This window comes from Daucus carota, chromosome 7, assembly GCF_001625215.2.
Source record: "Daucus carota subsp. sativus chromosome 7, DH1 v3.0, whole genome shotgun sequence".
In the NCBI taxonomy this organism is placed as follows: Eukaryota; Viridiplantae; Streptophyta; class Magnoliopsida; order Apiales; family Apiaceae; genus Daucus; species Daucus carota.
In genome coordinates, this window is record NC_030387.2 from 26,814,400 (window position 1) to 26,828,580 (window position 14,181).

The window sequence follows — 14,181 nt, forward strand, 5'->3', positions numbered from 1 at the left end:
GAATAAGTTTGCGGAATTGGCTAGGTTTGTGCCAACCTATGTAGAGACCGATAGGCAGAAAGCGAAGAGGTTCCAGCAAGGTCTGAAACCTTGGATTAGGAGCAAGTTAGCTATTTTGCAATTGGAGACTTATGCGGCAGTGGTTGAGAAGGCAATGATTGCGGAGGCTGAAAATGAGTTGTTTCAGAAGTCTAAAGAGGATAAGAAGAGAAAGCCAGACAATAGAGAAGGGCCATCCCATCAGGGGAGGTTCCAGAAGAAAGGGAAATTTCAAGCAGGAAGGAGTTCTAATTTTAAGAAACAGAATATAGGCAGTAGTGGACAAGGTGGTCGTTTCATTATGGGAAATCAGGCTAATCAGCAGAGGTCTTCTATACCAGAATGCCAGATATGTGGCAAGAGACATGGAGGAGTGTGTAACAAGCCGAACATAGTGTGCTTTAAGTGCAACCAGAAAGGACATTATTCTAGAGAATGTCAGAACCCATCAGCGATAAGAGATCAGGGGAATAAGAGCTCGACAAGTAAAGCTCCAGCTATAGGATATGCATGTTTCAAATGTGGGAAGCAGGGACATATGGCTAGGGATTGCAAAACATCAGCTCCAGTTAGTAATGCACTTAGAATCATGGGAACTGTTCCAGAAGTGAATGAGCCTCCTAGGGCAAGAGTTTTTGATATGTCAGTGAAGGATGCTATTCAGGATGCCGATGTTGTGGCAGGTACGCTTAACGTAAACTCTTTAAATGCTAAGGTGTTAATTGATTCCGGAGCCACTAGATCATTTATTTCTCAAGCTTTTGTTGATAAGTTGAATTGTCCGGTTGAATTGTTGAATGAGGCTATGAATGTAGAGCTAGCTAATCAGAATCGTATCTCCGTTAATCGAGTTTGCCCTGATTGTGAAATTGAGATTTTAGGAAATAAGTTTTGTGCCGACTTGATACCTTTCAAGTTGGGGGAATTTGATGTAATCTTAGGGATGGACTGGTTGTCTAAACATAGTGCGCAGATAGATTGTAAAAATAAGAAGGTAATGCTAAAGGCACCAGACGATAAGATAATAACGTTTAGAGGACAAAAGCAAGTGAAGAAGTTCTTAACCATGATGCAAGCAAAAAGGATGTTACGTCAAGGATGCGAAGCCTATATTGCTTATGTAATTGATAAAGGTCAGGAACCCGTAAAACTTGAAAATATTCCTGTAGTGAATGAATTTCCAGACGTGTTTCCGGATGAGTTACCAGGACTTCCTCCAGATAGAGAGATAGAATTTGCAATTGACTTAGCACCTGGAACGGAGCCGATAACCAAAGCCCCGTATAGGATGGCACCCGTAGAGATGAAAGAATTGGCAAAACAATTACAAGAGTTATTGGAAAAGGGAGTGATTAGACCGAGTGTATCCCCATGGGGAGCACCAGTGTTGTTTGTAAAGAAGAAAGATGGAAGTATGAGGTTATGCATAGATTACAGAGAGCTTAATAAGCTTACTATCAAGAATAAATATCCTTTACCCCGTATTGACGACTTGTTTGACCAGTTGAAAGGAGCAGAATATTTTTCTAAGATTGACCTTAGGTCAGGATACCATCAGCTCAGAATCAAATCTGAAGATATACCTAAGACAGCTTTTAGAACAAGGTATGGTCATTATGAATTTTTAGTGATGGCTTTTGGATTAACGAATGCACCAGCAGCTTTTATGGATTTAATGAATAGAGTCTTTAAGAAGTATTTGGACAAGTTTGTGATTGTTTTTATAGATGATATTCTGATATATTCTAAGACGGCTGAGGAGCATGCGGAGCATTTAAGAACAGCCTTAGAGATACTAAGAAAGGAGAAGTTGTATGCAAAGTTTTCTAAATGTGAATTTTGGTTACAAGAAGTTCAATTTCTAGGACATATAGTGAGCCGTGAAGGAATAAAGGTAGATCCAACAAAGATTGAAGCTATAATGAATTGGGAAAGACCAAAGACCCCCACAGAGATCAGGAGTTTCTTGGGGTTAGCAGGTTATTATAGAAGGTTTGTACAGGATTTCTCAAGAATTGCAACCCCACTGACTAAGTTAACTAGAAAGAATGAAAAGTTCATATGGAATGAGAAGTGTGAAGAAAGTTTTCAGGAGTTGAAGAAGAGATTAGTGTCAGCACCAGTATTGTCCCTTCCAGATGATCAAGGAAATTTTGTGATCTATAGTGATGCCTCTTATAAAGGATTAGGATGTGTATTGATGCAACATGATAAAGTTATTGCGTATGCGTCTAGACAACTGAAACCTCATGAACAGAAATACCCTACTCATGACCTGGAGTTGGCAGCTATTGTATTTGCATTAAAAATATGGAGACATTATTTGTACGGAGAAAAATGTGAGATTTATACAGATCATAAAAGTTTGAAGTATATCTTTACCCAGAAGGAGCTTAACATGAGACAAAGGAGATGGCTAGAGTTGATTAAGGATTATGATTGTACGATTAAGTATCATCCAGGAAAAGCCAACGTTGTAGCAGATGCTTTAAGTAGAAAGGAGAGGTTAAACGTATTGACTGTGCCAGAGGAGTTATATAGAGAGTTTCAGAAGTTGGAAATCGAGGTAAGAATTCATGAACCATCAAAGATAGCAGTATATACCATGACCTTCCAACCAGAGCTATTAGAAAAGATTAAGAAGTGTCAGGAAGAAGTAATGGATCAGGATGTAAACAAGTTAGTAGGAGAAGAGTTATGTACACAGAAAGATGATCAAGGGATTCTTAGATTTTTTCCAGGATATGGATTCCACCGGTAACAGAGTTAAAGAATGATATCTTGCAGGAAGCACACAATTCTAAGTATTCAATTCATCCAGGCAGCACTAAGATGTATAGAGATTTAAAGGAGAACTATTGGTGGCCAGACATGAAAAGAGAGATTGCAGAATGGGTAAGTAAATGTTATACGTGTCAAAGAGTGAAAGCAGAACACCAAAGACCAAGTGGATTATTGCAACCTTTAGAGATTCCAGAATGGAAGTGGGAACATATTGCTATGGATTTTATTGTAGGATTACCAAGGACCAAAGCAAACCATGATGCCATTTGGGTGATAGTGGACAGATTAACCAAGTCAGCTCATTTTCTTCCGATCAATGAGAGATTCTCTTTGGATAAATTAGTTCATATGTACTTGAAAGAGATTGTAGTTCGTCATGGAGTCCCCGTATCCATTGTATCAGATAGAGATCCACGATTTAATTCAAGATTTTGGAAAAGTTTTCAAGAATGCTTGGGCACCAAATTGAATATGAGTACGGCATATCATCCACAAACAGACGGCCAAAGTGAGAGAACTATTCAGACGATCGAGGACATGTTACGTGTTTGCACAATCGATTTCAAAGGCAGTTGGGACGAACATCTACCTTTAGTGGAGTTTGCATATAATAATAGTTATCATGCAAGTATTGGGATGCCTCCTTATGAAGCTCTTTACGGACGCAAATGTCGATCACCAGTATATTGGGATGAAGTCGGAGAACGCAAGGTATTGGGACCGGAATTAGTACAACAAACAAAGGAAGTCGTTGAAATTATTCAGAAACGACTAATTGCAGCACAGAGTCGTCAACAAAATTATGCAGATCAATTCCGGAAGGACGTAGAATTTGAAGACGGAGAAGCAGTGTTACTGAAGGTGTCACCATGGAAAGGACTATCCAGATTCGGAAAGAAAGGCAAGCTAAGTCCCCGATACGTAGGGCCATTTGAAATCTTGAGACGTGTAGGCAAAGTAGCGTACGAATTGGCGTTACCCCCGCACATGGAGCACATCCATAACGTCTTTCATGTATCGATGCTTAAGAAGTATAATCCAGATTCGAAACATGTGATAGAGTATGAGCCGATAGAACTCGAGGCAGATTTATCATATGTAGAAAGGCCAATGGAAATCTTGGATAGGAGAGAGAAGGTGTTAAGAAACAAGGTAGTTAACTTAGTAAGGGTACTGTGGAGAAACCCGAAGGTTGAAGAGTCAACCTGGGAATTAGAAAGTGATATGCGTGAAAAGTACCCTCATTTGTTTACTTAAGCGATTCTGAGGACAGAATCCTTTTAAGGGGGGAAGGATGTAACATCTGGGATTATCCGTGTAATTATCTGGATGATTAATGAATATTATATGAATTTTATATGAATTTCTGTGAATTAATTGGTTCCTGTTCTATTAATTTAGTTAAGTATTTTTGATTAAATTTGAGTAATATCAATTTTTATATGTTCAGTACAAAATATAGTTTATTTAGATATGTTCATATCGATTTATGTATTGTCAGATGATTTTATATTTGATTTATGGATTTAATTATGTATATTTTAATTAATCACTAATTATTTTGATTTTCCGAAAACCGTCAACCTGTAACGGTACCGAGATTTTACTTCCCGAAAATTTCAACAAAATTCACCTTTAGCTTAATTTGACCATTCCGGACACTTTTCATGTTTTGACTTTTTCGATCCGGAGTACGGTTTGTTCCGGAGCCGGTCCGGCGGAATCTTTCGGTATTCGATAATTATCCGGTTGTATCGATAAACGTGAAACTAGATATTTTATACTTATCCTTATCTTGTCATAATGACGGTGGGACCCGCGTACTAATGACGGATTAAAAAGCCCCGTTTTGATGATTATCTCGAAAACCGGTACCAATTGGACCCGTTTTATTAGTATAAAGCTATTAAACATTGTATTTTCATGCTATATATGATCCAAAGGGGTACTAATTATTCATAAGTATAAATATACTTAACCGTACTTTATTTCATTACGAAAATCATAAAACTAGTTAAAACCGAGAAATTCCCGAGAGAGTTTATCGCGTTCTTGAGATTCAAACAAGGATTTGGAAGTGTTATCGGACTCCGATTTTGGCGTTCAAGTACTCAAATCGAAGGTTTTGAGGAGTAGAATCTGATTGGGTCATCAAAAACATCAAGAAATTCGCAGGTGAGGAGAGATTTAAGGTTTTAAATTCGAAGTCATTTAATTTAAATTAGAGATTTTTGATTTTGAAGTTGTTTATATGTTTTGATGATTGTATGTTGTAGATAATCTTCTCCTGATCATTTTGGTATATCATATGCTTGACTTGGAGTTCAATAACGTGTTCAATTTGAGGTTTAATCTTCGAAATCAGGAATTAGGGTTTATGTGCGCGATGAATGTTTTCAATTGGAAATTAGGGTTATTTAATCTAGGAGGTAGAAGTGAAATTGGATGATACCATCATGTTGGTTGTGATCTCAGGAACGTGTACATAGCTTCAAATCTTAGCTGAGGTTCGTGAATCGAACGAATCGATTCAAAGAAAACTCGCCGGCGACGGCGAGTTTCTTCGATCGATTACGGTCGATTCCGGCCGTTTCTGGTGAAATCGATTGTATGGATGAGTTGGGGAGGCTTGATACTCCATATCTGCACCATTTGGAGGCTATTGGTGGCCGGAATCGCCACCTCCGGCGAAGCCAGGGGCGGCGGCTGCAAAATTGCAGTTTGGCCCCTGGACTTTTGGAGGTGGTGAAGTTTAGCCACCCCAGTTTCATTTTTGACATTTAGACCCCTGAAGTTTCCAAAGTTGCAAATCAAACCCTGTAGTTTTCAAAACTTGCAATTCAAACCCTGGATTTTTTTTAAAAGTTTAAAAAAATGATTTTTGATTTAAATTTAATTTCGAAAATCATTTATTTTAATTTCAAAAATTGTTTTTAATTATTTATTAATTCAAAAATAAATCTGATTTAATTTATTAATTAATTTTAATTAGTAATTAATTATTATAGTTAGTCAATTAATTTAATTATTAATTGATTAATTGTTTTAATTAATTATTAATTGATTTTAATTGATTTATTAATTGGATTTAATGATTTTAAATATTTTTTAAATGATTTTAAAATTCCGAAAAATAGTTTCGAGCTTTAAAATATTATTCTAAAATATGATTGAAGCTCGTTAATTGATTTCAAATGATTTCGGACTTGATTTCGAGTATCCAGAAATGGATTATTTATTTATAAAATGATTCTTTGACCGTTTTAATTCCGAAAAATGTTTAAAAATTCTTAATAAATACAGAAAAGTCTGTTTGACTTCAAACCTCTTTTGAAAAATATATTTTATTAAATATTTTATGTGATATGAGCTATGTGCTATCTGATTGATATGTTATGTGTTTACGTGATTGATATAAAATTGTGTTTGACATATCTTTTGATCCGTAAATCGGATTTGGGTGAAACGAAGGGTAGATAGAAGCTCGTTTCGAATAAAGGATGATAAGAATAGTATGAGATCATATATTGATAAAGAATTGTTGTGATTAGCAGAAGAAGCGAGACGTAGGAAGGGAAAGCAAGTGGTGATAGAGTAGTATAGCGAGCAAGCGTAGTTGAAACTTGAGATCAGCTATATAAGGCAAGTTCCCTCAGACTTTCCTTCAATTATATGTTGTATCTGTTGTGATTATTTAGTGAACTTTCTGATGAAGTCCTGTGACCTATTGAATTATCGCATGGATTATTTATCCTATTGATTCTTGAACCTTCAACCAAATTTCTTGAACTATTTTATGGATTATTTATCCTATTGATTCTTGAACCTTCAACCAGATTTCTTGAACTATATTATGGATTACTTACCTTATTGATTCTTGAACCTTTGACCGATTCTTTGATACCTGCTACGAAACTTATTTCAATTGTAAACCTTCCATCTTTAAAACTTCTAAATGATTACCATAACAACCTAATTTCATTTCAAAAATATACCCTCGATACCTCAACCAGTTATCAATCACTTTTATTTCAGACCGTAACCAGTTGAACGACCCCAAATAACATCTGTTATGACATATAACTTACAGTTGATTGATTCTTTCCATAAACTCCAGTTTCCTGATCTTAACAGTATTCATTTATACTTGGATTCTTTTGTGAACCTAGAACCCTCCTTCATGTAAACACGAAACTTTGACGTGCTTTGCCATCCTATAAGGCAATATCTGATTCTTTGCTAAAACCATGAAGATAATTCTCATTTCTCCTTTGAGATCCATTTGAGACACTTTGAATAATAGTTGCTTCTGCTTCAAAATTTATTTATGATATTGATGTTCTTATTTTATTGAATAATATTGTTGATCATCTTGATTGTGATAGAATTGGATAGTTTTCTAAACTTGGACCAGATGAATGGTCAGACCAGATGAGTGGTCACTTTAGGCCAATGTGTGCCTTGGATCCAATAAACGAGCATGGTGGGACCTGCTCGGGGTTAGTGTCTGACTGATCAGCAGCCTAACCTTTGATTTTTAAAATAAATTTAATATCCAATTCTAATCAATGTTCTAAAAACAAATCTTGGTATTGAGATTGATTCCTTGAGACACTGGTTTCCTTCAGCTTATGATTAATATTTTAAATTGATATTGTTATCCTTGCTGAGCTGGTTAGCTCACTCTTGCGGTATTTTATGTTCTTTCCAGTGAAGGCAGAGAAAGTTGGTAACGATGACCCTCAGGCTAGTAGTAAGGTCAGGATTCCAGGCTAGGAGATGAAGAGAGCTATCAGCAGCACCTGGCTTTTCATATATGTACTAGTTTGAATAACGAGACACAAATGGCGTGTAAGCTTGTAAGATTTAAGTTTTTATTTTGGGATTTGGGTTTGTAATAATTAAAGTTGTGTTGTGGCTTGTTTTATACTTTAACCTGTTGCGATCCAAGGACAGTGAAGGGTCACTATATATATTATATCATTAATTACAGGTTTATGTTGAGATGTGGACCCCAAACTTCTGACCCGGGTTTGGAGGGCGCCACAGATCCCCTGTGGAAATCTAACCCTTCAGGAGCGATTAACATATACCAGAATAGACTTAGTGAGGAGTACTGGAAGTATAAATTTCTATCTCATAAGATTGTGTGCGCAACCGATGGTGCATGGGGTCAAATTAATGACGGACCATTCAGAGGAGCTATTGGAGGTAGAATTCTCAACAATCTCGGAAAAATTATTCATGTTTTCTCTATTCCAGTTCAAGTTGATAGCAGCCTACAAGCAGAAATTGAGGCCATAGTTTATGTTTTAGATTTAATTACGCTCCACTACGGTCAAACTACACAAGTAGCCATCTGCTCAGATTCAACAGAGGCGCTACAACTCCTACGAAAAGGGGTAGACCTCAGTAAAATCTTGAAAAGATCTGTACAAGATTTCACTGGTGTCCTCTCCTCAAATGTTAGTCTGCATTATGTCTCTCGAGACCTAAATACAGAAGCAGATACTCTGGCAAAGGATGGTCTTTATAGAGTATCAGAAGCAATTTATTGGACCTCATGATAGTTAAGACAAGTGCTTTTGAAGGCTTTTTGACAGCATATCTTCTGCAATTGCGAGATGGATACTATGAACAGTTGTCTCTCCGTAAATCCTGGAAATTCAGATTTTTATCCTCAGGATTTAGGAGCTCTGTATTATCCATCAGATCTTCTAAGGTTACTCTTTCTTTGATTTTTGCCTATATATACCTCCCCCCTGGTATATGGTTCAAGATATCGTTGTTTCTATGTGAGCCTCTCCATAATCCTCCCATGGATTACATGTGGGAACCTCCAGAGGCTGCTTTTGTGAAAATAAATGTTCATTGCCTCACTGTCGCTCAGCCGCTTCTCAATGGCAACTCCAATAGTGTGGGAGTAATAGTTCGGGACCCAACTGGTAAGGAGCTTTGGAGTGCAGCTGGTCCGATGCCAGGAAAATCAAAGCTTCAGGCTACGGTGTGGGGCATTTATCATGGAGCTCTGCAATGTCATCAGCTTAAGAAATGGAAAACTCATACCGAAACTGATCACTGGGGTGCCGTAGAGGCAATAAGTTTTCAAGAGGAATTTCAACAACAGGAGGATATTCAAGAGGTCCTGCGACTCTTCAACACCCTGCATGCTAACAACTTTCAGGTTGGACTCACAAGTCGCACTATCACTCGAGTTCCTGTCTCGCTGAATGGAGCTGCAGTCTTTCTAGCTCAGTTTGGCTTGGACAATCTGTCCTGCTTTGTCGAGACCCCAGGCTCATGGGGTGAAAAGCAGCTCATTCTAGAAAGGGACATGGGCCGCATGCTTACTCTAACCCCGCCGGAAAACTTCGGTCTAGGAGAAGTAATTGATGCAGAGGAGGAGCAAGTAGATGAAGTGGTCTCCCTGGTAGTCCCTGCCTCCACGGCTGAAGAATCAACTTTGAAGAAGCTTCTTTCCTATCCTGCAATAGTATGCAAAGCCATTGCGAATAGATGGTTTTAGGTCTCAGTGGTTTTCTTTTGATGTATCTTGCTCTGGTAGCAGGCCCTGTCCTTAGCTCGTTTTTCCTATATTCGTAGTTGTATTATTTGCTTTAGGTTAATCTAGTTGTTTCTTTTTGCCAGAGGCTTGGTCGTTTGTTTGCCTCTGGATCGGTTGTATGGCTTTCAGCCTCCTTTCTCTAATTCCACTGGCTTATCAAAAAAAAACTACTATATTTTACAAACTAAATTCCAACAGTTATATTTCATCAAATTGTACATAAATGGCATGTTTGTTAGAAGTCTAACACATTAGCATACTATAATTAAATTTACAAATATAATTTCGAATAACATATAATTATTCATGTGTTGATCAAATGCGGAAGAAGAAAGTGCTACTAACGATGATTGATGCTGATCAATATTATCATATAACATTATCAATGTTTAGAGCAATGTGATATTATGTCACGGTGAATCAATAATGAATCATCGCGCGTTTTAATCGAAATAAATAAGAAGGTCATACATGACTTTATGATAATTATTTTTTGATATTCTCAAATATCAAGATGAAACTTTTTGTAAAAGATTTCAGAAGCATCGATCATTATTTTTATCGAATTCGAGAACCAACTACAATTCATGATAGTTATATTATCTAAAGAATTGATGTCGTGTGCATTAACGAATTATCATTTCTATAAAAGATGACAGATGCAATAAGAATGCTTGCATATGAAACACTCATCGATGCTAATGATAGTTATGTAAACATTGACGAAAGCACAGTAATAGAGAGTTTAAGGGGATTTGTTAAAGTAAATGTCGAAATATTTAATAAGACCAAAGAATGAAAATATGGCTAGATGGTTAAATTGTTGGCCGAGAACAAATGTTGCGATTTTTCCTGTTTGTATGTTCGGTAGTATTAATTGTATGCATTTTAAAGTGGGAAAAATGTATATCTCTATGGCAAGTTATGTTTATTGGTCATGTTTTTGAACCCACTATCATCTTAGAAACATGTATTTTTTGGATTAACTAGAGATCATTAAATGATATTAATTTATGGATCATTCCAATTTATTTCAACAATTAGTGGAAGGTTATGAATCAAAAATGAGATATAATATCGATAGATGTAATATAATATGTGTTATTATCTTATTAATGGTATATATGTCTTTCTTGGCACATGTTTGTTAAACTATTCCATCCCTTCAACAAAATTAAAAAAAATAATATTTTGTAGCAGCACTAGGAGCTGTTAGAAAAAATGTTGAGCTGGCTTTTAAAGTACTGCAATATTGTAGCACCCCCATCTTAAAATTAGGAATACTTACAAATCCAAGCGAATAGGATACTAGCAAATCTCAAATAATAACAAATAAATCTAACAGTCTCTAAAGTAGTCTCTAAAATGATTTAGATCTTTCAAAATAATTTAATCCAAAAAATATTATTAAGTTGAATCTCTAAACAATAAAATCTAAAGCGAAGGTAGACGTCCGTAAATCAAAGTGAACAACTCTCTATCACACAATCCAAAATTTCCCTACATACCTACTAGAACAAAAAAACGGCATGAGCCAAATGCACAATATAAATTTCTAATATTTTTAAAACAAGAAGCATATAAATTATTTTGACAATATTATGAAATAATTAAAACGAAGTTAAAAAGAGTTGCGTGATTGTCCGTGATCGTCTTGGATTAAGCATGTCAGAATTAAAAAAAGAATTGACGATCAATCTCTCATAATTTAAATATATTTTTTCTCTAAAAATTATAGAATAATGATAGCCAGTGGATAATGAAAAATATCTAACCAAACTAAAATTACAAATTATACATATCTTATTATAGTTATCATAATTTACATATTATTATGAATATAAATATAAGATTTCCCTGCCTTTATTACAAGGATTTGGGCTAGACCCTCAATTTCCGGGCCTGGCCCATCCCACCTACTCTCGGCAACCTTCATGATAATTTTTACTGGACTTTAAAACTGAATCCGAATGAACCACCACACTAGGAACTGCCGGAATGGATCACAACTAGACAAACCTGGTTTGTTGCCGGAAACAAACCGGATGTTTAAAAAATTACAGGACAAAATAGTTCCAAAACTTATATTTTCATTTTAGATTTTTATTCTCAAATTAAGATATGCTATTCACTGAACTGTTGCATGTTTATACATACTAGCCTTTAACCCGTGCGAAGCACGGACGGGTATATAGTTCGTAATTTATTATTTACAATTTTAATTTTAACATCATTTTATTAGTATTTTAATATTAATAGATTGAATTTAATTAAATTATATTATTCGACTGACTATATTTTCTCCCGATTACTTGAAAATGGACAAACCCTAACAAATATATACTCCCTCCGTCCCATTTTAACTGCTTTTGACTTTTTTACACGTATTTTAAGATGTTAAAAAAGTCGCATCTAAACATAATTATTCTTTATAAAATTTATATCAAATAAAAGTTTAGAATCTAAGCTTTTGTTTCATATAAGAATTGAATTTTTTTATTGAGTGTAGATATTGTTTTTTTACGTCTCAATATACGTGTCAAAAAGTCAAACATCAGTTAAAATGGGATACAGGGAGTATATATATATATATATATATATATATATATATATATATATATAATACATTTAATCCGAATTTAGTACATGTAGATTTAAAAATTAAAAAAATCAGAAAATTCAAATCTTTTCGAAACATAGACGATCTTGTAATACATTTGAAAGATTCAGTAATCTAATCAATCGAATTTCAACATGATTCTATAATCTTGATTTTTTTGGCAACATAAACTTTTAAGATTAGAATTAGAAAGAGTTATGTAATGTGTGGTGTTTATATTGATATAGAACACGTTAAAGTTAAAAAGAGTTATATAAAGCTTCTTGTTAAAAAAAGATATTCGAAATTATTATTTATAATTTTATTTATAACATCATTATAATTTTTTAATAAAAAATTATATGATAAGGTAGTGTTAGGAGTGTTTTTAGTATTTGAAACTGTTTAACAATGTAAGACTAATAGACTCCACATTTGTAGACTTGTAGTACCAAAAGGAGAGTACCAAACCAAAAAATATAACTAAAGTATAGTCTATACTATACTATAATAAGCCAACATGGGTATAATTTGTAGTCCAAGATTTTAGTTATATTTTTTGGTTTGGTACTCTCCTTTTGGTACTACAATTCTACAAATCTGGAGTCTATTAGTATTATATTGTTAAACAGTTTCAAATCTTAAAAACACTCATAACAATCTATTATCATATAATATTTCATTAAAAAAATAATTATACTGATGTTATAAATATACAATTTTGAATATCATCTTTTAACAAGAACCTTCATATAACTCTTTTTAATTTTAACGTGTTCTATCTTAATATAAACACGAACCATTATATAACCTTTTGCAACTCTAATCTTAAAAGTTATTGTTGTCAAAAAACCAAAATTACAAAATTATGTTGAAATTCGATTGATTTACTAAATCTTTCAAAGGTATTACACGATCGGCTATGTTCGGAAAAGATTTAAATTTTCTGATTTTTTTTATTCTTAAATCTACGTTACTAAATTCGGATTAAATGTACTAAAATCCTGTGTGTGTATTAGGGTTTGTCCATTTTCAAATGATCGGGTGAAAATATAGTCAGTTGAATAATATAATTTAATTAAAATTCAATCCGTTAATACTAAAATACTAATAAAATGATGTTAAAATTTAAATTATAAATAATAAATTACGAACTATATACCTGCCCGTGCTTCGCACGGGTTAAAGGCTAGTATAGATATCAAAAGAAAAGGGCTGATAACCACTCTTTCATGTTATACTGCGGTGATATCAACATCTGCAAGTTGTTAATTGTGATAAGCGCAATCGAATACAAAATTACAATAGCACTTGTTAATGTCTAGTTGCTTTTCGATTGGAAAAAGACCAAGTATTGGAGGAGCTGTAAATTCCGCATTTAGCCAAATTCCTAGCTTAGCATTTAACCTACCCTGATTGAAAAATTGCCCTCCTAGCTATCAACTTCTAAAACGACACCTGACATTATAATCATAATTAAGTATTGGTAATGTATATTTTATTTTGTTTTTAGAAATAAGTTATTTATTTTTGTAAATAGGTGATTTATTTAGATAAATTAAGAATTTTAAATATTATAAATATATAATATTAAAAATATTATATAAATATAAGGATTTTTCCATAACAAGTAGTAATTTTTGTTTTTATTATCAAATTTGTATTGCAATATTATATGTCCGAATATGTCGACACACATAATAATCATGATCCTAAATTATATTTAAAATCCGGTATTTATGTTGAATTAAGATTATTTAAGACCTATTAAAATATACCGAATTATTTGAAATTGACGATTTTTTCAAGATTCTATAAAATGATTGCATTTATAAAATATGTTAATGTGTTTCATGTTTGTAAAATTATTATTAATTTATTAAAATTTTAGTAAAACACGACCCCTTCGTGTTGCATAATTTAAAAATTAAATTAGCCAAACATGCATGAGATTGATGCGAGCCGACTTTTCTTGACTTTTTGTTCGCTTCTTCCTTTTTCCTTCAAAAATGACTACTAATGTCACCAGAAGAACACACACCTTTCTGCATCATATTAAAATGCATGCGCACGCAGCCTGTAGTATGCATTTTCATGCTAGCGCACGCACCAGACGTCCACACCTACAAGATTTCGAAAGAGTTTAATTTCAGACCTACATAATATTCAAACGAGGTTAAGTTAATTTTATTGA

At 34.1% G+C, this 14,181-nt stretch overlaps 1 long non-coding RNA gene across 2 annotated transcripts; it reads left to right on the top strand.

Annotated features, from left to right (window-relative positions):
- Positions 1–4,933: 4,933 nt before the first annotated feature.
- On the top strand, positions 4,934–7,813 carry LOC135148057 (uncharacterized). 2 transcript variants are annotated; one of them, XR_010285922.1, is made up of 3 exons: positions 4,934–4,998; positions 6,378–6,469; positions 7,544–7,813. It is a non-coding gene; the product is annotated as an uncharacterized LOC135148057 (long non-coding RNA). The 2 variants fall into 2 exon arrangements; XR_010285921.1 differs by lacking the exon at positions 6,378–6,469 and having other exon boundaries at positions 7,540–7,813.
- Positions 7,814–14,181: the final 6,368 nt, after the last annotated feature.